General features: G+C 33.6%; 1 protein-coding gene and 1 long non-coding RNA gene across 4 annotated transcripts in view; one reads left to right on the top strand and one right to left on the bottom strand.

Annotated features, from left to right (window-relative positions):
* Positions 1–27,322, bottom strand: part of CSNK2A2IP (casein kinase 2 subunit alpha' interacting protein) — a 232,941-nt gene that overhangs the window by 163,729 nt on the left and 41,890 nt on the right. The window contains exon 1 of one of the 3 annotated variants that reach the window (XM_074299805.1): positions 1,815–2,824. The exons of the other annotated variants lie outside the window; for them this stretch is intronic. The gene's annotated coding sequence lies outside the window, so the exon portion shown is untranslated. Of the gene's footprint in view, positions 1–1,814; positions 2,825–27,322 lie in introns of those variants that run through there. 3 annotated transcript variants of the gene reach the window in all.
* On the top strand, positions 2,083–10,593 carry LOC141560958 (uncharacterized). The gene is made up of 2 exons (XR_012487916.1): positions 2,083–2,418; positions 10,396–10,593. It is a non-coding gene; the product is annotated as an uncharacterized LOC141560958 (long non-coding RNA).

The raw sequence follows: 27,322 nt of genomic DNA, 5'->3' as shown, positions 1-27,322 counted from the left end.
TTTCTGTGCAAATAAACATATTCATTGGCACTCTCCTTAAAGAATCTCTGGTTTTCTAGATGACTGGCTGATTAGTATTGAGGAAACCTAATTCTATAAGAGGAGCTGAGCTTATGCAGGGTTAAATAAAATCAAGCCATGAGGCCTTCTAACTAACTTCTTCTTTCCTCTTCTCTTCTTTTAACCATCTTTCCTGGCCCTATCCTCTGCCCTTCAGTGTAAGTAGGTCTCTCTCTCTCTCTCTGACTCTGCAAAGACAGACTGGAATGCAACAGAATAACACAAGTTGAAAGGTAAAGGTGGAGGTAACATGCAGAACCTGTACCTTTTCACTGCTTGTAACACCCAATAGAAGTACATAATGAGTTGCGCATGATTGTCCACATGTGACCTGAATACATTTCCTAGACTTCAAATTCCTGCTCACCTTCTGGCTTTCTGTTTCCTTTTCTGATCAGTGAAAACCTAATAGAACTTCCCCAGATTAAAGGGGGGAAATTTTAAAAGGTAGCAACTGAAACAATCACAGAGATTCTACAGAAGTACTTAAAGACATGTATGAACATATCCACTGGGCTCCAAAAGGTAGTTTTTTTTAATTAGTTGGCTTAACTAAGTTAAACTAACTGGTTTAATTCCTTAGGTAGCATGAACTTAGAATCTCATTTTCCAAGTAGAGAGAAGAGATTTCTTGAGCTGTTCCAAAATGCAAGAATCCCAAAGTATAAGGGCTCAGGGAATAGACTTTCTAGGGTAAAATGAACTGCTGACTTTAGAGGCAGAAAGTTTCAATTTAGGGGGCAACTAGATGGCACAGTGGATAGAGTACTAACCCTGAAATCAGGAGAACCTAAGTTCAAATCCAGAGTTGTATGATCCTGGCCAAGCACTTAATCCCAATTGCCTTACCAAAAAACCAAATAAAATCTGAGTTTGAATCTCTGCCATTTGTGTGTCAGAACTATGGTATGGGGAAGACCTTCCTCTTCCCATAGATGGTCTTCCCCACACCAGCAGAAGGGCAATGGACTCATAAATAATGATCATACATAAGAACATATGTTCTCTGCTGCTACAGGATTCCTGAGATGTCCTTTAAGATGTGTTAAACTAGGCCTATTCCCCGGTATAGGGCTCTGGGGGGCCTGCCCTATTGGGTTCACTGAACTTACATCTCTCCTGGTCTCATCACATAGGTTTTCCTGGTATCCATTATAGTCTCCACTGGCTTATTCTGCTGATTTTGACATCATTGTATTAAACTCTAGTTTTGTTTTTTCCTACAATTCTCATCCACTCTGCTCTACTAACTTCAGGTTTGTAGAGTCTAGTGAGCTTTGTACCCATATTATCTTCTAGGTTATTCTCTTAGAGCCACTCAAGCCATATCAGCTTCTGTTTGCTTCTGGGTAAAGTTGCTAGAATTTCTTCCTGATTAAAGAACAAGTAGATAGCTACTTCTAGTTAACAGAAAACAAACTATGATCCCTAAGCTAATATTTAATCTTTTCTACCCCTTGTGAGTGAGCAGAGATCAAAGCATTCTATGACATATAACTATTTAACTTAAAGTTAGATAATCTTAGGTACTTCTAAAGTTCTCTCTGACTAATTTGAAAATTAATTGAAATCAGAACAAAAAGAAAGCTTAAAAAATCAAATGCAGGGTTCTCCATCCATATCCATTTAGCCTTCAAACCAGCTCTGATTATGGCTATCTGTCAACACAAAAGCATGATTTCCTACTTATATTTTTGACCAGTGGAAAAAATCTGCCTACTTGGGGATTATATTCTATATCCCATAGTACTTACCTCACAGTATTCTTGTGAGAATCAAGATTAAATATACATAAAGTACTTTGAAATCTTAAAAGTGCCTTAGAAATGCAGCTAGCATTATTCAATATCATACAATATAGTGGAAAAAAACTGGATAGAATATTAGAAGATTTAGACTCTAGTATTGGCTAGGTCACTAATTAGTTAAGCATATCACTTCATCTCTCTAGGCCACAGTTTCCTCCTCTATAATGTGAGACAGTTGAAATTCTCCATCTCGAAAGGTTCCAAATCTAATTTCAGTTAATCTAAGTTTCTCCAGAATGGCAAACTCCATCCAAACATGTTCAACTCAAAATTTGTATATCTTATCTTTGTTGTGGTAGATACCCCACATTTGCTAAGAAACATGGAGAATTTAACCATAAATATACATGTATATTTATATGTGTTTTTAATATTTTTATTTAATTTAATTAACATTTTCATGTTATTATTCATCAGAAAGTGCCTTCTAAGATATTTGAAAAAGAATTGAACAAAGTAGGAACAAAAGAAAACCACAGTCACAAAAAAGAAGATAACGAGGAAGGAAAGAAGGAAGAAAGAAAGAAAGAAAAGGAGGAAAATCAAAGTAGTATGTAACAAGATCCCTAAATAGAGAACCAGTAGGAAATTTAATTTTTTTCTTAAAATGTCAAAAAAGCTTTTAGACCTGAGATCTAGGGGACAAAGGAGTCTCATGAGGATCTGGAAATCAAAGATTTATTCTCTGTTTCCAATGAAATCTATGGATTAATGAAGAAAGGCCATATACTTAACACTCCTGTAAGAGTATTCAAGGAACATCACAGAATAAAAAAAGGAATCAAGAAGCAAATAGAGAAGTAATCATTTGTCCCTATGGCTTCTTTTAAAATATGTATGCTTCGGAATATTATTGCTTTCTTCTTATTAAAGTAGGACTCATTTAATAGCAGTGCCCTGGTAACTGTTGGTGTTTCCATATGCATAACAAGCACTTCATACTTTCCAAAAAGGTTAATAATATATTATAAGAATGAAAGAATAATTACTGGTTATTTTTCATTTTAGAATTTGAAGGCCATTTCTTAAAAATCCAAAGGTTCATCTTTTCCATTTCTAATTAACAAAGCAGTTGATTAAGAACTGTGCACTTTATTTACTTAACAAGGCGTCTGTATAAGGAATTCCTGTACTACAATGATTTCTGGGTTAAATAAAACAGATTTTTTTCAGGAAAGAAATCTTACACAGCTACAATACTTAAAACATTTTTATCAAGACATTAAAACAGAAGCAGATGCCATTGTGTAATTTAAAAATATTAGTTACACATGGAAAAAATGTATCACAGGAATCATAATAATAGATGATAGTAGTAAGGACAGCATATTTTTCTCTAGAAGTTGGATATAGAACAGATCCCAAGCATGTTCAAAGTTAGACTAATAACTGATGGGCTAACTCAATATATGTTATATAGAGAGAGCACCTAAGGGAGCTGCCCTTTCATTTTTTAAAAGTCTTAAGTTTTTGGAATGTTGGAAGTAAGTCATAAGCTATCTAGATTCAAGATTTTGATATCAGTACATAATTATATGTCACTTCATGATTTTAAAGTACTTTCCTCTAACAATCCAACAACAGATGATTAAAGGTGCTGCATTTGGTTTATGAAATGTAAAATCTACATGAGGAATTTAAACATTAGAATCATTTTCAGGCAAAATGAAACAAATTACTTTTTTAAAAGGCATTTTAGCAGCTACAAGTATTACTATACCAATTTTAGAAGTGACAATAAGATGTGTTGAAACCAAAACTCTTATTCCAAATTTAGTACTCTTTTCACTATTCATGTTGCTTCCCAAGTAACACTTATGTGATATGTCTATGGTCACTAGCACACTTGAACTTTTCTTTATCTTGAATTCAGGGCCCATGTAGTAGGACCACCTTTTATTTAGATCTTATATTTTTCCCTTCCACTCTCTCCCCCATCCAACACACATCATGGATTATAGGAAGTGGAGAGAGACAGAAAGAGAAAGAGAGACAGAGACATAAAGACAGACACAGAGAAGGAAAGAGAGAGAGGAAGGAGAGAAAAAGTAAAAATTGTGGGATCCTAAAATAGGGCAAGAATGACATTAGAGATTATTTACTCTACTGCTCCATTTTGGTACAGAAAAGGTGAGTTAGTTGCCCAAGATCACACAAATAACAAGGCATGATACAATGGAAAGAACACTTGCTTTGGAATTAGAAGAGCTGGGTTCAAATTGTGACCACTGAAATTTACTACCTATGTGACATTTAACTTTCTTAGACCCCATTTTTTGCATATGTAAAATTGAGTTTGTAGACTAGAGGACCTCTGAGATATGTTCTAGGTCTAAATCTATCATTCTATAATCCATTCAAGCTGGGATTTGCTTCTGGGTTCTCTGAAGAGTATAGTATAGTTTAGTCAGATATACTTTATACAATATACAGTATAAAGTATATACAGATATACTTTATAGTATAGTCAGGAAAGACTGAGAAAAAGTGAAACAGTACATCATTTGGTTTAGGACACCTGCACATTTCTTAGCCATCTTTATTCCTCTATCCTTCCTTTCTTTTCTTCAATTTCTTAGCCTTGCTAAAGTTAACCCTTCTACTTGTGCCAATATCCCCTTTCTTCCTCTCTCTTCTGAGAACTTTTCTCACTAACCATTTCCTGCTCCCCGTCAATCGCTCTCATTTATTCATTCTTTCCTCACTACCTAGAAACATGATCTTTCCCATCCATAAAGCTTCCTTCAAGCTATGATCACTCCTTCTTCACTTCTTCAGAGTTCAAGAAATAATTTTTGTCCTCATCTTCTTGCCACCCATTCATTTTTCAATCTTTTTTTAACCTAGCCTTTAATCCCACAGTGGTGAAAACAGATCTATTTCTCCTGGGTTACCAGGAATCTGCCAAATCCAATAAACTTTCTCCACTTCAACAATCCATGACCCACTTTAATTTCTCTTCAATGTTTGACATTATTGATTATCCCTTCTCCCAAATAAACTTTATCATTCTTCTATGGGAAATGTTGAGCAGGATGTTCTCAGAAAAACCTGGAAAGTCCTCCATAAACTCAAGCAAAGTGAAAGGCAATGTGTACAAAATATAGGAATGTTGTGGGATAATCAGCTATGAATGACTTTGCTGTTCTCAGCAATACAATGATCCAATGCTACTCTGAAAGACTTATGATAAAAAACATTATCCATACCCAGAGAATAAACTGATTGTTTCTGAATACAGATTGCAACATAATTTTTTTTCTTTTTACTTTATTTTTCTTGAAGCTTTTTTTCTGGGGGGGAAGGAGATATATGTTTTGTTTCACAATATGACTTTTATAGAAATGTTTTGCATAACTTCATATGTGCCTTTTTAATTGGGGTTAGGAGTGGGGAGAAAAGGAAAGAATCTGGAACTCAAAAGTTTTAAAAACAAGTGTAAAAAAGTGTATTACATGTAATTAGATAAAATACAAATATTAAATATTTAAAAAGACAAACAAAAAACAAAAAGTTAAGACAGAGATAAAGAAGCTAGAAACACACAGCTAGCAAGTATCTGAAGCTGTATTTGAATTCAGAACTTCCTGACTCCAGGTCTGGTTCTCTATCCACTGCCTGATTTAGTTGTCTGATACCTAGTACTCAATAAATGTTTGTTGACGGTCCAAAAAAATAAAATAAAATAAAAACTTTCTATTATTGCCTTCTGTGATAGTAGATGATTCTCTATCTACATGTTTAATCACTCCTAATGATGAGATCCTGAATTGTGGGTGTGATTGATAGAGAGAAATTGAAACACTGATGGAATTGTTCCCTGGATCAGAAAGGAAGAAGGCTAGGATAAAGAGCAATTTGGCTCCACGGTCCTACCTTCTGGGAAGTCTTCCAGTCATAAATCCAAGTTATGTCATAGCCTTGAGGCCCACCCATAGGCAGCCTCACCTTATTATGTCCTGTCAGAAATCCGAGTCATTTTTAAACTTTATATAACCTGACCTATCTCCTACTTTTCTAGTACTTTTTTACTGTCCTTACAATTTATAATCAGGATATACTAGTTTCTCATCCTTTATATGACAATTTATCTCCCATTTTTCTGCTTTTCCTCCCTACCTTAACCCTTCTAAATTTTTGTAAAGCTATCCCTTAGACTATTATTTCCCTTGCTTCCTTTAATTCTCAACTCAAATCTCACCTTCTTTAAGAGTTCTTTTCTTAACTGCTAGTGCCTTCCCCTCTCATATTGCTTTGAATCTATTCTGTATAACATATATATTTCATTATTTTCATCATTTCTCCATTAGAATGTGATTTCCTTGAACACAGTATTGTTTTGTCTCTTATTGTATTGACATCAATTGCACGTAAGTAGTATAAAGTAAGGGACCCATTCTTTTTATTTTATTGTTTTTATTTTTTAAACATTTCATTGATGCTCCTTATTATCCATTATACTTTCAATTGAAATCAAATTGAAATTTCATTGACAACAAATAAATATTGTTAACCAAAAAAAAAAAAAATCCCAGTCATACACCTGAGGCTAAATTTTCCCTATAAACCTATATTCCTTATAAATATTTCCTATAAACCATAAAGTCCATGCCACCTTTACTGCCCTCCCTTAGGGTAGTCCCCCACAACACTGGTGCCTTTTCCCTTACTCATCCCCTATGCTATGTAGTCCCTCCTAACCCCATAATGTTTCTCAACCCCACTTCTCCTCCTGTTATCTAACAAAAAAGTTAGTTTTAGGGTACTAAGTTCCTTTCAAGATTTAGTTTGCCAGCTAAGGGCATGACCAACCTCATGGTGTATTCCCTTTGTACTGGGTATTTGGTAGTTTCCACTAAGGAACTTGTCTTTTATAAGCTCTCCTACCCTATTTCATATTTATCATTGGTGATGACTATTGTACATCTCATTTTGTCTGCAACCTCTTCTCCTTTTGCCAAAGGGAATAGCCATTGTTAATTCTCGTCCAGACCTGAACATTTGGTGCTCTCCTAAAGCATATCATCTGGTGCCACATCATTTGCTACTAAATCTGATTTACTTTCTTGTATTGCATATAGTAGAAATTTAATGTTTGTGGATTGATTGATCATCACCTATCTCCTATTATCTTAACTTAGCATAGGTTTCTCCTAGAATTCTTTTCTATGCTCTCTTGTATCTTTTTGAACTTTCTCTGGATAAGATCATTTAAACAAATAATAACAATAACAAAAATATGTATATGATACCTTAAATTTGCTAAAAGCTTTACACATCCTCACAACAGCTCAGTAAGATAACTATTATTTGCATTTTACAGATAAGTCTGAATATACATCTAGCCCAAACTTCAATCCCCATTAGCAATTACCTGATGGAACTCTCTTTTTGGATATCCCATAGGCATCTCAAACTCAAAATGATAAAAAAAAAAAAATTAAGATTCAATTATTTCCTACCCCCCCCAACCAATTTAGCTCTACTTCCCTGTTTGTTTTGTAGCTACTATCATCTTTCCAGATATCCAAATTTGCAATACATATATATATATACATGTATATATATGTATATATACATACACATATATATTTAAAATTCTTCCTTCTTTTTTTACTACCCTCATTCCCAATATATAAGCTGTCATTAAATATTTTTGATTATACCTTTACAATATTTCTCTAATTCTATCCTTTTCTCTCCACTCAAATTATCAGAAAGTTCAAGCCCCTTTCACTTTTCATTTATATTATTATTAAACCCTTCAAATTGTTGTTCTTCCTATTTTTAATTTCTTGTTTTTTTGAGTCACCCACAACATAGTTGCCAAAATAATCATATTAAAACATAGCTACTTTACTAGTAGTAGTTGCTTTAAAACTTTCAATGGCTCCCCATTGTCTCTAAGATAAAATATAAACCATTTAAGATTCACAATTTAACTCCTTTTCATTCTTCTTACTACTCCCTTTCATACAAATTCAAGGTACATTTCAATCATTATTAACTACAATGTGCTTCTTGAATTTGAAATTCCTTCCCCTAGATCCAGCCTTTCATGGTTCATGCCTATCATATACTTACTCTTCAATTCAACCTCTTAGAATTCTTGTCTTCTTTGAAGGCTCAATTCAGGTGCCTTTTCTTATATGAAGTGTGTTTTTATTTACCAAATTCATAAGAACTCTCTTCCTCACCATCCTCAAATTACTTTGTATATATTTATTCATGTTTTGTGATCTTTCCATCTAGAATAATTTAAACTCCTTGAGGGCAAAGAAAAAAAATTTTTTTGGTCTTTGTATCTCCAATACAAAGTACTATGTTTGACCATAATAGGTACTTAATAAATGTTTGTCAGTTGAATTCAGCTTTCCAAGGACACATAGCTTATATATAATAAAACAGGAATTCAAACATCACTCTGACTCCAAATCTAGTTCTCTTTCCACTATTTAAAAAATGTGCAAAGAAAGAAAAATGCAAAGAAAATCCCATTTTTCTAGGGATCTGTGTGACTTAGACTTTGAGTTTACCAAATATTCTCCATGAAAGAAGGGTTCTTAAGATCTATGAACTTTTTTAAATATGTCATTATGCTTCATAAAATTGGTTTCCTTTATTTTATATATTTCATTCTATACATTCAAATACATTGGCTTCACCAGATTTCAGGAATAAATCTTTGACAAACAAAAAACAAAAAAACAGTTAAGAACCTATGGGAAAAAAGAGATTAGTTGTTTCTTTTTCTAAACGGTAAGCACACAATTGCTGAAGTTAGCATGTTCATTTTAGACTTTTCCTTTTAAATACTAGGTCCACAAATTCCTTAGACCTGGGTAACTAAAAGAAAACTAAATTCATAATATATGAATTAGCTAATATTACTCTTTCTAAAGAAATAGTTCTTCATTACAATATGATAAATTAGGTAAAGACTAAATGACTACCTTTGTTAAACAGTTTTTAAGAAAAAATAATTCAAAGAAATACAAATAGTTTAGTACCTTCCTTATCTTAAGTCATTTTAATTATGAAACCCTGCTTAAATTAACCACCGAGTCTGTCAAGTCTATACTGAAAACTCACATGCAATCTTTTTTGGTTTTGTTTTTGTTTTAAGAATGAGAAGCTTTCTGGGCTTTGATATAATGCCAGGCCTTTAATAAGGAAGACATATCTTTTCTTGTCTAGACACTTACTAACTGTGTGACCCTGGATAAGCCATTTAACCTGTTTGCCTCAATTCCTTATCTGCAAAATGGACTGGAGAAGGAAATGGCAAACCACTCCAGTATCTTTGCCAAGGAAATCCCAACTGGAGTCATAGAGTCAGGTGTAACTGAAAATGATTGAATAACCATTTCTTTGCCAAGAAAACTCCAAATGGGGTCACAAAGAACTGGGCATGAGTGAAACTAATAAATGAAAATTTCTTTAAAGGACTGGTGAAGATGAGCTTCTAAATGATTTCTTTTATCAAATCAAAGGCATAAAACTTCCTTTATTTTTTCGATCAAACTGTTGTTTGTCTTCATAAAAGAAAAAATGTCTCCATGTTCATTTTTTCCACTGATAAAGAAGAAAGGGGAATAAAGCAAAGAGAGAGAGAGAGGGTTGAAGTCCTGTATTCTCATGTCTTCACCTGTTTTTATACTTATATTCTTTCATCAATGATAACTTTGGAATTTTTTTCTGAAATTTTTTTCATCCACTGTAAAATACAAAACTTTGAAATTTTATCATAATAGAGAGAAAATGGACTTAGAATTAAGGGTATGTGGTTTCAAATTCTTCTAGATCTGCTTTCTTCTTTCTGTATGAATTCAGGGAAATCATTTCACCTCTAGGTCTCATTTCCTAATCTGGTTTTTTTTTTTTTTAAGAGTTGAGCTATACTCTCTTTAAAGTCCCTTACAACTCTAAACCCTATGATTTCTATTTTAATAGTCTCTCTGGTAAATAAGCAAAAGTTCACTCTATACATCTCCATCTTTGAAACAGTTGGCAAAGTAGTTTGATTTAATGAACTTAAAACTTTCTTCATCTACCTTTTATCAGATGTAGTCTAACATCAACAGTATACCAGTCAACACTCCATCTTTCTGTCCCTACAATATAATTTATGAGGTTAGAAAAGACTCATAGGGGGAAATATCTTCTAATATGTTTCCCAAGAACTTTATTCTCAACTGAGAAATTAGATCTTAAATGTATTTACTTAAAAAAAATCTAGCCTTCTTACACCTCCAAACAAGACATAAAACTTTATATTTTCTCAATTATTCAAAAATTTGCTAGTGATTTTTCTTTACTTCCACAAATCATATAGCCTTCAAACTTTAGTTATGTCTATTCCTAATGAAATAAGGCTCATAGGAACATTTGCTCACTGTATTTAGAGATAGAAGGGACTTTAATGAACATATAGTTGAAATTTCTCATTTTATACATAATAGAATTGAATATTTGAAGCTGGAAGAAATCTTAGAGTTTTCTAATTTAATCTATTCACATTTTTCAGATGAGGAAATGCAGACCCAAATGAGATCACAAAGGAATCAAGTGACAAAATCAGAATTTGAATACAAGACCTTGGGCTTCAAATATAATTCCTTTTTCATGAGAGAAAGGGAAAAAAAATGGAACCAAGAGAAGTTTAATGACCCATCTAACATCAAAGAAACAATAAAAGATATGTTATTCACTTTCTGACTCAAAATCCAATGCTCTTTCCATTTTATAACATGTGTATGCATGTATATGTGTGTGTGTTCAGAAAATGGGAATTTTTTTAAACTTAAGAAGTCATCCTGTTTCTTTAAATTTAATTAACCTTTCCAAACACTAAAGAGGAAAATAATTGTGATATGTTTTTCATAAATAACACAATTTTTTTCACCTCCTTTAGTGATTCATATAGTTCAATACTCACTGAAATTATGGTCAATGATCCTGTTTACATTTTTCTTCAAATCTTACCTAGTTGGCAGGAAAGTACCTGACTACATAAGATACATAAACCATACCACAGAAAATCTTGCAGAGAATTAAGCAATTTCTTCAATAAGGATTATAAATTGAAAATTCCTTGCCTCCACCATGGCTATCTTAAAGAGGAAAAGAATCCTATCTGAGGAAGATAAGGAAAATATTTAATAGTGGTTCTTAATTACCGTGAAAAGACTGATAAGGACAACTCATCACTATGTTCACTATGAATCCAGATTCACATTATTTAAAATCTTTTACCTTGATTCAGTATAGTGTTTTCAGAAATTCCAGTTATATTTTTTTTCCATTCATTATCAACAAAGAAGACTGGAATGCAATAGAAAAAGAATCAGCATTTATATAGCACCTATTATTTGTCAGGCACTAAGTGCTTTATAAATATTTAATCCTTAGAACTCTGTAATCTGTTTCACAGTTGAGATAGTTGAAGAAACAGAGCTTTCCCAAGTTCACATAGCTAATAAATGACTGAAGCCAAGTTTGAACTAAGATTCCTGACTCCAGACCACATTGTATCAGTTAGGTAGTGTAACATGCTCTCCTGGCAGTTACAATTACCAGTCTATCCTAGGCCCAACAGAATACCTTTGCAGTGTCAACTCTACCCGGCTCGCCTCCTCTGAGGCCTTCAAAGGTCTCTGGCCATGATCTCTTGAATCTATAGTTTAATAACCAGTAGCGCACTCAAGAACAGCCACGTGTAATTATACCTACTCACATAATGACTTGTTGGTTCCCTAGTGAACACCTGGTCTGAAGACCCACATGATCTCTACCAAACTCCTTACCTCTCGGCTATCCATCAGCTTGGCTTGGCTACCCCAGGCTAGGGAGCCAGGTTAAAGAGCGCCAGGTTAAAGAGAGCAACTGCTTTCTGCAGTGGGCTTATAAAGGGCCTGTGAAGTCACACACACAGCCAACCAGTGAGAGAGTCACCCATTACGAAGCTATCTCAATGTGGACAGGATCCCACCTACAGGGCAGTCCTATATCCACAGAGATTACTTCTGGGCCACTCAAATCTCCTGTTGTGCTGTGGCACAGCCCATTTAAAGGGCCCTTACAATTCCCTTCTCTTGTTTTGCAGGAACCACATCCTTACAAGGTAGAAAGGAATTAGATTTTTAATTTTTATAATAATAATAATATATAAATAAATAATGGAATAAATTAATGATTATTTCCAAGGCATAGTTCTGGCTAAGGGATTAATATTTAGAATATGGAGTCCTCTAAGCAAAGGGAAATATGTGTAACATGACCATAGAGTTTGCATAGTAATCTCAATATGTTTGTATAGGTTGCAATTTTATTACTGCCCCTGTGAGATAAAAAAATTCTAAATGAAAACAACAGAAGCTAAGATAACAGCCAAGAGGGCCCAAAAGATTTTTGCCACTTTCATTACCTATTCTTGCTTGATTGATTAGCATAGTAATATTTGTGTTGTATAACTTAAGGGCCACTAGATGGGCACCATGCCTGGCCTGAAATTCCATCTTTAATAATTAAATCTTAGAGGGACTTTTTATTGTTTGGAGTTACTAAACATCTAATAAAGAGCAGTCACTCTTCTAGGAGAGAGAACACTAATTTTTAATCAAATCTTTTCAAGAGGATCAAAGTCTTGTGAAGAATGAAAAAGAAGATAGATAAAATAGAGGGAGAGGGGAAGAAAAAACCTAAGTCATTAGAGATAAATTTTGCCAATTTCATAATTTTGTCTAGAGCAATTCCTACTCATCCATTTCCTTTTCCTCACATTCTATCCATGTCACCTGCAAAGTGGCAAGGCTTTTGTATACCCTAGCAAGATTTGAAACTTTGTTTGTCTTAATGGAAAGCTTCAAGCCTTCATTGTAATGTATGAGACTAATCACAAAATAAACATTTATAAGGCATGGCTATGAGACTTTTTAGACATTCAAAATATGTGTATTTTTTAAAAGCAGTCAAAGTGTAATTCATTGCCCCTCTCTTCTGTCCCATCCAGCGGGACTCAGTTATTCGGGGGGGGGGGGGGGGGGGGTCGAGGGGAACCCAGCCTGAAAGAGAAACAGGCGAGAAAGAAAAGTGAGTCTAAGCAGATTCTTGTCAAGGTCTCAGTTTATTGCTCTTTATATAGCAAAAAGCAGGAGAAAAAGAAGTAGGGTTGGGCCTGGGAAAGGAACATGGGCGATGGCTGGTTCAATGAACAGGAACATTTTACAGTTAGGATATACAATGTTGGAACATTCTATGGTCGGCCGATTCTCGAAACTATTTGTCTGAGGGTAAAGCTCACCTGTGGTCGGCTGATTCTCGGAACTATTTGTCTGAGGGTAAGGCCCACTTAGGGGGAAGAGACACCTGGGCCAAAGCCATTGGCTCCCAACACTCTTCATGTTGTACCTTTGGGCAGCTGCAGGTAGCTTCTGCTTAACCCTACTTCTTCCTCTAACTTCTGCTTTGTCCATCCTTCCTTCCTTCCTTCAACAATTCAAAAGGTAGTAGGAAAGGAAAGATGTTTTGCTTTGTGTTCTGATTGTGTCTCAAAGAACAAATCTACATAACTGTCAATTGTTTGGAATCACTTATATACTGTATAGTTCAAAAATCCTGTGTCTTTACATGAGATTCTTATTTTCAAGGACTTTTATTCTATCTGCAATTATTTTATTCCTTCTTTGCATGACAGTATAAAAACCCACATTAGTCCCTCGATTCTTTATGTTAATAGGTGCCTAAAACATTGAAATCTCCAATATTCATATTCAATTTTTTTACAAATATAGTAAAAATAGGTACATTGGAAATCATCTATAACATTCTCAATCATGATAACAAATTCTGAAGATAAAATAGATCAAGACTCAAAATGCAGGGAAATTCCTGAGAACATTAATTACAGTTATGTAGGAATAGAAGGTATAAACAAGAGGTAGCTATTTAATCTGAAGCTCATAAACTATATTAAGCACAAGGAATAATACAATTGATTACCTTGTTAAAGACTCAAATTCTGTGTGTATACATGAAAGAAACAGAGACAAACAGGTAAAGAGGAGAAATAGATGGACAGGAAAAGAGAGAGAGAGAGAGAGAGAGAGAGAAGTAGAATCAGTCAGAGGAAAAAGGACCAAAGTAGAGAGATAGAGACAGAGATAGAGACACAGACAGAAAAACACAAAAGAAGAATGGTGAGAAAGGGAAAATCTGGGAAAATCATTGTTATTTTTAAAAGCTAAGAAACAGGACTAACATCTATCAGTGATAAGAAATGTGAGGGATTAATTAATACGACTCTAAGAATTTTCTATGCATTTTTGCTACCTAATATGCCAAAATTTATATAATGTTACCGGATTTCTTAGTTAGAATCCAGTAAAGGAAAGAAAAGAATCTTATTGCTATCTTAAAGACATCTATCTTGAAGTTTTCCAATGATCTATCTTCCACCTTAATTTTAATTAACTAAACAAATGAATGGTAAATGCATGCAAAGAACTAACATTAATCTTTAAATCAAAAAAACTGACTTTGAGATTATAATTAATTACAAACAAAAATATTTTATTTAATAGGGTGGTGACCTTAGTTACTTTATTTAATCACTAAAACAGTTCAATTCCCAAAATTAAGATTTGGATCACTTCCAAATACATCCCATTAAGATGATCAATTCTGTAAGAACATAGACACTAAGCCTCTGAAAAGAAACTCTTTGGAAAGTTTTCCTTCTTATTAATGTGCTTAGATGATATTAGTTCTTGAAAATAATAAATAAGGAAGAGTCTCATTTTTCTCATCCCCCTAGTGATTGAGGATGAGATGTCCTATTACTAGTCATGGTTGAATTATCTATTGTGTTGTTGAACATACCAATTGTCATCTGTTTGATCCCTGCAGGGACCCATAGTTAAAGAAAGTAATTCTTATTCACAGGAAGATGTTCTAGCAAGATGCATGTTAACTCATTATCTCCCAGAATCTGGATGAATGACTAGTAGGTTTTATAAACTTGATATATCTCTTCATACAAAATGAAGATAAATATTCCCACCTTTCCATCTCAAATTTTTTTTTCATGTTCTGCAATTTCATGTCCTGCAAAAAAGTCAAAGAAACATTTAAAATATAATCCTAAATAGCTCTTTGGTTCTCTAACAGTTATTATTTAGTTCATTGTATTTAAAAAAAAATAACCACAAAGAAATGTCAGACTCATAGATAATATGAAGAAACCTATTTCCAATAGCTTATAAAAGCAGCTATTAGTTTTATAAAGATGAATTTTTAGTAACTAATTCCTGATCAACTTTATAATTCAATGAAACTCTTAAAAAAAAACAATAATTTTTATATAAATCCTTTTTCATTTTTTTCAAGCAAAATTATCTAGAAAGGACAAGTGGCTTTACAACTAATGTGTCCCTTATACTTTTTAATAATCCTTTTCTTTGCATAATATATTCTTAGAAGTTGTTTATGGTCACTTTTCCTTTTTGTTCTGTTGCTCACAAGAACTTAACTCAGGGCCTAGATTTATACAATTGTCATTGGCTCGTTTTTTGTCCCAACTGACTCTTTTTTAGTTCCAGCTATGGAACTAAACATGAACAGAACATGTATAGCAAAGAACCAGCCCAATTTACTTAGCAAAGCAAATACTGAGATTTCAAGGAAATACCCCTTCCACTAGAACTCCTAGTATCTGTGACCTGAGCAAACGTTTTTTACAACTTGTGAAATTCTTTAAAGCCAATTGCATTATATTGTACATAAGGAATATTTCTTCAGGAATTGAATTAGTATCCATAGTTTTGTAATATTCAATTAGTTGCTCTTCCACTATTTCCCACATATCTGGCTCTAATTTTTCTTCCTTGGATAGCCAATGAAACATGAGCTTTAATATATTTATGAGCCCAGTGATTTGCCTCTGAGTTACTAACAAACATTGCTTCTTTATTAACCTAACTATGCATTCTACATACTTCCCTTAAGGTGGGGGAGGCTCTTTTCTTATTATTTGCCCCATTTCAACTGAAAAACGAAAGTGACTAGTTTAGCCTTTATCAAAGTTTCCCGCTTGTCTACTTTTATACTCATCCTATTTCCATACTGTCCTTGATTCAAGTATACCTTCTCAGAGTCCCAGCCTTTTACAGGCAGATCCTATAAAACCCCTTTTCAGAAAGCTGAATAAAATTCCAAATGTATAAAATTTTTAAAAAATAGGTTTGATAAAATGGAAAAATAAAGTAACTCCTTAAAAATAAAATTTGTGAAACAGAAAAAGAAAATAACTCCTTAAAAAAATTTGTAAAATGGAAAAAAATTCCATAAAACAAAACAACTCATTTAAAAATTCAATTGGACAAATACAAAAAGAAGTAAAAAAAAAAGCAAATGAAGAAAATAATTCACTAAAATTCAGAACTGAACAAATAGAAATGAATGATTCAAGGAGACAACAAGAATCAATCAAGCAAAACTAAAAAAAATGAAAAAAAATAGAAAAAAAAATGTAAACTTCCTAATTGGAAAAACTACTGACCTAGAAAATAGAGCTAGGAGAGACAATATAAGGATTATTGGACTCCCTGAAATACATGATGAAAAAAAAAAAAAAAGCCTAGACATTATTTTTTTAGGAAATCATGAAAGAGAACTGCCTGGCTATCATAGAATCAGAAGGTAAAATAACCATTGAAAGAATTCACTGAACATTTCCTGAAAGAAATCTCAAAAGTAACACCCCAAAGAATATTGTGGCTAAGTTTCAGAACTATAGGACCAAGGAAAAAATATTACAAGCAGCCAGAAAGAAACAGTTCAAATACCGAGGAGCCACAGTAAGGATTACCCAGGACATAACAGCTTCCACTTTAAAGGATCAAAGGGCCTGGAATCTGATATTCCAAAAGGCAAAGGAACTTGGAATGCAGCCAAGAATAAACTATCCTGATCAACTGAGCATTTTCTTTCAGGAAAGAAGATGGACATTCAACAAAAAATTTGACCTGCAAATATAGAATTCAAGAGAAGTTTAAAAAGGTAAAAAGAAAAGAACTCATGAGAACTGCATTTCTGTTATGGGTATACATAACAGAATGTTATAATCTTATAACAGCATGTATAATCTTATTTTATTGTTATAATATAAAAAAATAAACTAGAGGTAGAAAGGGGAATGTACTGGGAAAAAGGGGGAAAATGGAGGTAAAATGAAGGAAATTACATCTCAGGAAGAGTCAAAGAAAACCTATTATAATTGAGGGAAAGAAGGGAAGGTGATGAACATCCTTCAGATATTGGCTCAAAGAAAGAATATTTGGTTTCACCAAGAAACTTCTCTCACATTATAAAAAAGTGGGAGGGGAAAGGGGAAAAGGGAAGAGGTAGGCTAAATAGAAGAGAAAACAGAAATAGTAGTGGAAAGGTATAAGAAAGGGGGAGGGTCTCTAAAGGGGGAGGCCTGCTTGAGGCAAGTAGTGCTCATAAGTAAATTACTGAGGAGGGAAAGGGGAAAAGGAAAGAGAAAATTATAATATGGAGTTTTAATAAGATGGCAGGAAATGCAGAATTAGTAGTTTTAATTGTAAATGTGAATGGGGTAAACTCTCCCATAAAATGTAAGCAGATAGCAGACTATATTAAAAGCCAGAATTCTACAATATGTTGTTTACAAGAAACACATTTAAAGCATAGTCAATACATACTCCTTAAAGGTAAAAAACTGGAGGATGCTTCAGGTGAAGTAAAAAAAAAAAAAAAAAAAAAAAAAAAAAAGCAGGGGTAGCCATCTTGATCTCAGATCAAGCAAAAGCAAAAATTGATCTAATAAAAAGAGATAAGGAAGGAAATTATATCTTGCTAAAGGGTACCATAAATAATGAAGCAATATCAATATTAAACATATATGTACCAAGTGGTGTAGCATCTAAATTCCTCAAAGAGAAGTTAAGAGACTAGCAAGAAGAAATAGATAGCAAAACTATAATAGTGGGAAATCTCAACCTTACACTCTCAGAACTAGATAAATTAAACCACAAAATAAATAAGAAAGAAGTAAAAGAAGTAAATAGAATACTAGAAAAGTTAGATATGATAGATTTTGGAGAAAATTGAATGGAGACAGAAAGGAGTACACTGTTTTCTCGGCAGTTCATGGAACCTGTACAAAAATTGACCATGTCCTAATATAGGACATAAAGACCTCAAAACAAATGCAGAAAGGCAGAAATAGTAAGTGCATTTTTTTCAGATCACAATGCAATAAAAATTACATTCAACAGACAGCCAAAAAGTAATTGGACACTAAATAATCTCATTCTAAAGAATGAATGGGTTAAACAGCAAATCATAGACACAATAATTTCATCCAAGAGAATGAGAATAATGAAACAACATAGCAAAATTTGTGGGATGTTAGAGACTTTCATTCTGAGAATTGCCATGTATGCCATCTCAGCTAGTAGGGTGGACTCAGGAGGTAAAAAGGGGCTTGGTCTCTGAGGTAGGAGATAGTGTCTTATAGATGTTAGATCTTTTCTTAGGATGCAGCACTAACTCCAGCTGTCTCCCTTCTGCAGATCCACCTACGCAATGCTGAGTGGGCTAGGCACAAAGTAATCCCAGAGGGGAGTAAATATAAATGGCCAGCTTTGCCATAGGCAGAGGATGCGGAGAGAAGTAGAGAGGCAAAGATGCAGAGAGATTCAGGGATGCAGAGAGAGAGAGAGAGATTCAGGGACATACATACACTTGCTCTTGCTTTCTGATGACCCCTGCTGAGATAACCAATAAAGAAAGGCTGTTTAGCATTTTAACATCCTTCTCCTCTCCATGTCTATCAGGGAAAACTGTTATGTATGACCCTAGCACTCAGTAGCCTCAGGGTAGGAGTTTATAATGGGATGCAGCCAAAGTGGTAAGGGAGAAAATTTTATAACTCTAGATGCTTGCTTGCATAAAATAGAGGGGAAAAAAGATCAATGAATTGGCCTTGCACCTAAAAAAAGCTAGAAAAAGAACAAATTAAAAACCCCAATAAAATACCAAACATGAAATTCTAAAAATAAAAGGAGAGATCAATAAAATTAAAACTAAAAAATTATTGAATTAATAAGTAAAACTAAGAGTTGGTTTTATGAAAAACCAACAAAATAGATAAAACTTTAGTTAATTTGATTAGAAAAAGGAAAGAGGAAAAGCAAATTGTTAGTCTCACAATGAAAAGGGAGAACTTTCCATTAATGAAGAGGAAATTAGAGCAATAATTAGGAGTTGTTTTGCCCAATTTTATGCCAGTAAATTTGGCAACCTAAGTGAAGTGGAGGAATACCTACAAAAATATAAATTGCCCAGGTTAACAGAAGAGGAAATAAATTACTTAAATATTCCCATTTTACAAAAAGAAGTAGAACAATCTATTAGTTAACTCCCCAAGAAAAAATCCCCAGGACTAGACGGATTTACATGTGAATTCTACAAAACATTGAAAGAATAGTTAACTCCAATACTATAGATACTATTTGAAAAAATAGAGAATGAAGGACCTCTAACAAATTTCTTTTATGACACAGATATAGTGTGTGTGATACCTAAATCAGGTAGGACAAAAACAGAGAAAAACAATTATAGAGCAATCTCCCTAATGAATATTGCTGCAAAAATCTTAAATAAAATATTAGCAAAGAGATTACCAAAAAATCATCTCCAGGATAATACACCACAACCAAGTAGAATTTATACCAAGAATGCAGGGCTGGTTCAATATTAGGAAAAATATTAGCATAACTGACTATATCAATAACCAAATTAACAAAAATCATATGATTATCTCTATAGATGCAGAAAAAAGCATAAATAAAAATAAAAATCCAACTTCCATTTCTATTAAAAACACTAGTGTATAGGAATAAATGTACTTTTCCTTAAACAGTCAGTAGCATCTATTTACAATGATCAGCAAGCATCATATGTAATGGGGATAAACTGGAAGCATTTCCAATAAGATCAGGGGTGAAACAAGGTTGCCCACTATCACCATTACTGTTCAATGTTGTATTAGAAATGCTAGCTTTTGCAATAAAAGAAGAAAAAGAGATTAAAGAAGTCAGAGTAGGTAATGAGGAAACCAAAACATCACTCTTTGCAGATGATAAGATGGTATACTTAGAGAACCCTAGAGAATCAATTTTAAAAAAATAGTAGAAGTAATCCATAACTTTGGCAAAGTTGCAGGATACAAAATAAAGCCACATAAATCATCAGCATTTTTATACATCACTAAAAAAATCCAAAAGCAAGAGATACAAAAAGAAATTCCATTTAAAATAAATGTCAATAGTATTTGGGGATCTACCTGCCAAGGGAGGGTCAGGAACTATATGAGCAAAACTATAAAACACTTTCCACACAAAGTCAAATCTAAGCAATTGGAAAAATATCAAAGGTCTTTGATATCTTGAGCAAATATAATAAAGAATACAATACTACCTAAACTAATCTATTTATTTAGTGCTATACCAATCAAAATCCCAAAAAAATATTTTACTGACCTAGAAAAATAACAACAAAATTAATCTGGAAGAACAAAAAAGGTCAAGAATTTCAAAGGAATTAATGAAAAGAAAAGCAAATCAAGGTGGCCTAGCTGTACCAGATGTAAAACTATATTATAAAGCAGTGGTCATCAAAACCATTTGGTACTGGCTAAGAAATAGAGCAGTTGATCAGTGGAATAGATTAGGTTCACAGAACAAAATGGTCGATGAGTATAGTAGTGTAGTATTTAACAAATCCAAAGATCGCAGCTTTTGGGATAAGAATTCACTATTTGACAAAAACTGCTGGGAAAATTGGAAACTAGTATAGCAGAAAGTAGGCATTGACCCACACCTAATACCATATACCAAGATCAGGTCAAAATGTGTTCATGATCTAAACATAAAGAATGATATTATAAAAAAGAAAAAGAGGGGAAAAAAGAATATTATAAACAAATTAGAAGAACATAAGATAGTTAACCTCTCAGATCTGTGGAGGAGGAAGGAATTTGTGATCAAAGAACTAGAGATTGTAGAGGGCTGAAACTCCAAAAAGGTATGCTTGAATCAGACAACAGAGCACTTAAGGCTAATTACCTGTTTGATGTGAGACATGACTTTTTGAGCATATATTTGGATAAATGGCTCTTCTACCTCTGGTGCTTGCTGAATGTTTGATGTTAAGATAATCATAGACAAGGATTAGAGGTGGAGGGAGAGAGACAGAGGCACTTGGCTGCAGGACCAAGAGAAGAGAGTCTGGTGACTCAGGACTCCAGAATCCAGGATTTCTTGTCTGTCTCCTTCACTTCTCTCCTTAAAGACCAACCACTTTAATTTATCCTGACTCTGAGTAATGTGAGGCTCTCCAGGGAGTGAGCCTGTACTCCATAAGACATCATTATTGATCACAAAATATATAATTTTGATTTTATTAAGTTAAAATAATATTGTACAAACAAAACTAATACAGACAATATTAGAAAGGAAGCAATATGATATAATTATACTGCGGAGACATAGGTACTAACACGCATATAACAGTAATTGGCTTACCTTAAATTTATCTAAACTACTGTTCAATACTACTAATCATAAATTATTATGGAATATTATAAGAATATTATATACTGGAAACTTAGTGGATACCCATTTATTGGAGAATGGCTGAATAAATTATGGTATATGAATGTTGTGGAATATGATTGTTCTGTAAGAAATAACCACCAGGATGATTTCAGAGAAGCCTGGAGTGGCTTACATGATCTAATGCTAAGTGAAATAAGCAGAACCAGGAGATCATTATACACAGCAATAACAAGACTATACAACAATCAATTCTGATGAATGTAGCTCTCTTTAACAAGGAGATGATTAAAACATTGCCTCTTTTTCAGTGATAAAGAGAGCCATTTATACCCAGAGAGAAGTCTGTGGGAATTGAGTGTGGACCTCAACATAGCATTCTCACTCTCTCTGTCATTGTTTGCTTGCATTTTGTTTTCTTTCTCAGTTTTTTTCCCCTTCCTCCTTGATCTAATTTTTCTTATGCAGCAAGATAACTTTATAAATATGTGTCTAAATATATGCATATATATTGGATTTAACATATTACATATTATAACATATTTACCATGTATTGGACTACCTGCCAGTAGGAGAAGGGATGGGGGAAGGAAGGGAAAATTTGGAACAAAAGGTTTTGCAAGGGTCAATGTTGAAAAATGACCCATGCATATGTTTTGAAATAAATAAATATTAATTTACTGATACATTAGGAATTTCTTGGTTGTCTTGTTACCAAAAAAATCCTCTTCCACAATAAATTTTCTCCTTTTCATTAATGTGTTTCAAACTTTTCTATCTCAAAGTAGAAGAGACTTTTAAAGAAAAGCAATTTTACTTTTTTGTCAATACTATAGGTTAAAAATAAAAAGAAAGAATCATATTCTTCTCAACAATGCAGTGATTCAAGGCAATTCCAATAAACATGGGATGGAAAATGCCATCTGCCTCCAGAAAAAGAACTGTGGAAGCTGAATGCAGACCAAAGTATAGTATTGTCATCTTTTTTTTTTTCTTTCTCATGTTTTTTTTTTCTCTTTTGGTCCAGTTTCTCTTGCACATGACAAATATGGAAATGTGTTTAAAAGAATTGCACATATTTAATCTATATTAGATTGCTTCCTTCCTTGGGGAGGGAGAAAAAAATCTGGAACACAGTCTTACAAAAATGAATGTTGAAAACTATCTTTCCATGCATTTGGGGGAAAAAAACTTTTAAAAAAGAGTCATAACAATTTATATTATTTTTCTATTTTTTAATGCACATTTTAAAGGTACATCTCTTTCTTGGAAACAATCACCTCTGAAATGATCAATAAAATATCATAATCATAAATATAAACAAAATATACCTAATCAAATACATAAACAAAATGTCATAATCATGTGAGCATAAAATCTGAGTTGGAAGAGAACTTGAAGGCCATATAGAATAGAGGTATAAAACACATGCCTGCAACACTCTCAGTATAACCTGAATCAGATTAAAATATACTGGGAAAACATTTAACAAAATAAATTTTAAAATACAAAATAGCATAGTTAATGTTAATAAAGCTAAATTAATCATCGAATTAGAACTTGAATGTCTTGACATTTTAGTCCAAGTTTTTATTGATCCTAACTGTGCAGAGAGAACAAAGTCTTTTATACAATTCAACCAACTTTTCTGTTATAAATAGTCAACTCTTCAAACTAGACTTTAAGAATGACTGATGCCCTTCATGGCAGTAATAAGACCCAATTGTAGTTATTGATCTTGCTTTCAATAATACCATATTTCCCTTATTAAATTCTCACATTTTTACCAAACTATAACTATGTCTTTCATTACTATCTCCTGCTTGCTTTTAATACTTTGCAATGAAATTGAAACAATATCCTTTCTTTTCTTTTTCCGCCAGATATAACAAAAGTCTGCTGCTGAGAGTTTGGATAAATGTTATGCTTCTAAAGAAAATACCACCACAAGCCTCATTTTCTCTTTGCTTTCAAGTTATCCAAACCCGTGGTTGAAATTACAGTTCCATCCCTCAGAGGAAGGACAAATTGTTCACTGGATCTTAGTTGCCTATAACACATTTGTTTTACCTGGGTCACATCTTTATGGAGAATTTCACTGGATTGAATTTGCAAGGATGGCCCACTGGCATTTATCACAGTTATTAGATATAATGAAATCCAAACCAATATGAGTTCATTGACTGTATCCGTCTCTGGGGCTCTTTTTCAAAGTCTCAAAGTCCAGTTTGTGAACCTTACTTTCACTTGGGACCCAATTCACCAATCTGACTATTAATTGTTTTGTTTCTAAACCATCTTCCCCATGTACAGTAGAGCATTTCATCATGCTGTGGAAGTAATCCTGGATATTCAAAGGTTATACTAGAGGAAAAATGTTGCTGCTTTCTACCAAACAAAAAGCAGTTTGACTCTCCCCCTCTTTTTTACTCACATTCCAACAGTAATACAGGGTTTTTTTTTTTTTCAATCTCTCTACCATACTATTAAAATAACCTTCGAATTTTTATCCCTGGAGACTAGTCATAAAACTGCCAAAGTGATATTTCTAAAGGTCTCACCACATCACTTTAGTGCCTAATAAGCTTTGGAAGCTTCCTATTGTCCTTATGGTAAAGTACATACATCTTTTCATAATTTGGTCCCACTGATCTTTCCAGGTTGACCATGCTTTCAATCAGGTACTCTAAGCTCTGGCCAAATTGACCTACTGTATGTTCTTCACACATGCTATTACATTTCCCCCTCTCTATACTTTTGAGAATACTTTTCACACTCACCTCCATCTCTCCAGTAAAAATTAACTGCTACCTTCTTCAAATAGTCCTTCCTGACTTCCCCAGTTATTATTGTCTTATCCCCCAAATCACAATAGATTTATTATGCACTTATCCAGCAATTAATTATCTGTGAACATGTGTAGAATTTAAAATTGTCCAAATTACAACAAAAGAAACTGAAGCAGAATTCTGAGTCAATGGCACTTTATTAGAGGGTCGATGTTCCCCTCCAATAAAATGGACCTTAGAATTCCTTCATGATCTAAGATGTTCCTGGTTCCCAGGACTTTAGTTTTCATAGGATTTGATAGCCAATTATTCAAAAGAGGCATGACAAAATTCAGACTCTCATTGGTTGATATACTTTGATCTTAAGGGTAAAAAATTAAGATGGAAAAGGCAAGAATCACTTCTGGTTGCCAATCATCATAAGATAGTTACCTGCTCATGCTGGACTTGAGATAGTGGTCCAGAGGTACAAAAATAAGTTGAAAGACTTTCCAAAGAATCAAGGTATCCCACCCATGCTGGGTTTGGACATGGAATTTGAGTAAAACAGGATGAAATATCTTTGTCAGTATTCTTGTGATTGAACAAGTTTCATAATTGGTAAACAAGTAGTGAATATTAAAATTTGAGATGTTATAAAGGCTCTATCAGAACCTATCTTATCTAATTGTCCTTGTAAGTTTTATATAAATTATCAATCTGACTAATACTACTTGGAATAAAGTAGGTGTATTAATGAACCATATCGCGCAAATTTCATATGCATTGTATATGTCTAGTAGAATGTTAGTCTCTAGAAGACTTTAGTGTTCTTTTCAACAGCCTCTAGTATAGTGCCCCGTACCTAGAAGGCATTTTAAAAATACCTATATTGAATATGAGCTCAGCAGTAGACTCTGTCATCAAATATATACAGATCAAACCAATTCTCTATTGTCAGAAAGAGGATTAACCTAGCAATGTAGAAAGACTCATTATAAGAAAGATGATTAGCAGGTCGTGACTTTTTGTGGTCTTATCTACAGAAAAATAAAGTAGTTGCAATTTTGATTGAGAAAAGGATTCCACACTGATAGAATCATGAATGTTTTGAAAAAGTATTCTCTGAATCCCTCCTTCAAAACCCTCTTAATTGAGCCCCTCTCTTTTATTCTGATTTGTTGTCTTCTGCTCCATCTGTACCATGTGTGTTCTATCTTATATCCTAGTGTCAAGTCAAAGTAAATAAGACCCATACAAAACCTTCTTATACTTTTAGAGGAGAAGGGGAGAAAGTAGTATGCAATAGCAAGGCCTGGTGGTGAGATCCCAGCCACCATTAGTAATCCAAGCAAGAAAAACCACTGCATTTTGGCTGTTTAGCCCTTCATGCCATGAATCCCAATGGAAGAGTGCAAGAACCTTAGAGGCTTAGACCTACCTTGAACTGGGTTTCTTTACAAGGCAAAATCTTAGGGTGAGATGAAAAGCATGGTTCAACTTAAGCTAATGGACATTACCTTAAGGGTAGAAATGTAAGGATATACCTAGAAGTCAGAACATGCTAGGATGATTAAAGAATAGTATCTGTTAATATTACATTTGGCATTAACAATTTTCTGACACTCAATGATTAAGTTCATTCCTTAGACTTCTTCCTACACACCAAGAGATCTTGGGTTTCCTGTTCTTACACCCCTGTATCAGTCATCAAATTGTTCCTTAACAGTAGATCTACTGTCTCTCACACCACTTTCCATTCACCTGGACAGCTACTAATTGTCTTTTGGATCTTTAACAAATACTTATACTACACGTCAATAGAAATCTTGAATAAGTTCAGTATAAACAAGTTTTAAGCTTGGTTTGAATTTTTACTGATATCAGTAACATCTTACCTTTGAGCTTCCCTAAAGAATGATGTTCCCATGTGCCTGTCCTTGGAATAGATGAATCCTGTACTTGGATGCCATGTTCAAAATCCCAGCCTTCCTTTCATCCTGCTTACTGATCTGACACTGCCACTTAATCACGTGTTACAATAAGACCCCAGTGAAATAGTAGTGATATCTAGGAAAAAATATATTTAACTGACATATAAACTGTATAATCTGAAAAGAGTTCAGAAAAGAGATCAGTAAAGGCAAATATGATTGGGGGAAACAGCTCTGAAAAGCAAAATTCACAAACAGAAAGGAGCTTCCCAGAAGATTTTCAAATTATCACATACAAATAAACTATTCCATATTATTGTTCTGTAAGAAATGACTAACAGGATGATTTCAGAAAGGCTTGGAAAGACTTACATGAACTGATGCTGAGTGAAATGAGCAGGACCAGGAGATCATTATATACTTCAACAACAGTACTATATGATGATCAATTCTGATGGACGTGGCCCTCTTCAACAATGAGATGAGCCAAATCAGTTCCAATTGAGCAGTAGTGAACTGAACCAGCTACACCCAGAGAAAGAACTCTGGGAGATGACTATGAACCACTACATAGAATTCCCAATACCCCTACTTTTGTCCACCTGCATCTTGGATTTCCTTCACAGGCACTATTTACTTCACAGGTACACTATTTCAAAGTCAGATTCTTTTTGTACAGCAAAACAACTGTTTGGACATGTATACATATATTGTATTTGATTTATACTTTAACACATGTAACATGCATTGGTCAACATGCCATCTGGGAGAGGGGGTGGGGAGGAGGGGAAAAATTGGAACAAAAGGCTTGGCAATAGTCAGTGTTGTAAAATTACCCATGCATATATCTGGTAAATAAAAAGCTATAATAATAAAAAAAAATGAAAGGAAAAAAAAAAAAACAAATAAACTATTCCAGTGACAAAGCTGATCTGTAAGGCTTCTAGAGAATATCTGAAAAAATAAATAGAGAAGGTACCTTCTAATTCAAGATTTTTCACTTCCACAATATTATTTTCTGCCCCTTTATCTTCTTTTTCCCTCCTGCTTTCCTTCTTTTCTCTCTCTCTAATTTTAAAAGAATAAATATGAAACAAATCTTCTCTTTTACA

The sequence above is a fragment of the Sminthopsis crassicaudata genome, chromosome 3, assembly GCF_048593235.1.
Source record: "Sminthopsis crassicaudata isolate SCR6 chromosome 3, ASM4859323v1, whole genome shotgun sequence".
Taxonomy (NCBI): domain Eukaryota; kingdom Metazoa; phylum Chordata; class Mammalia; order Dasyuromorphia; family Dasyuridae; genus Sminthopsis; species Sminthopsis crassicaudata.
Note: the sequence above shows the minus strand (reverse complement) of the source record. Positions and strands in the feature narration are given on the sequence as shown.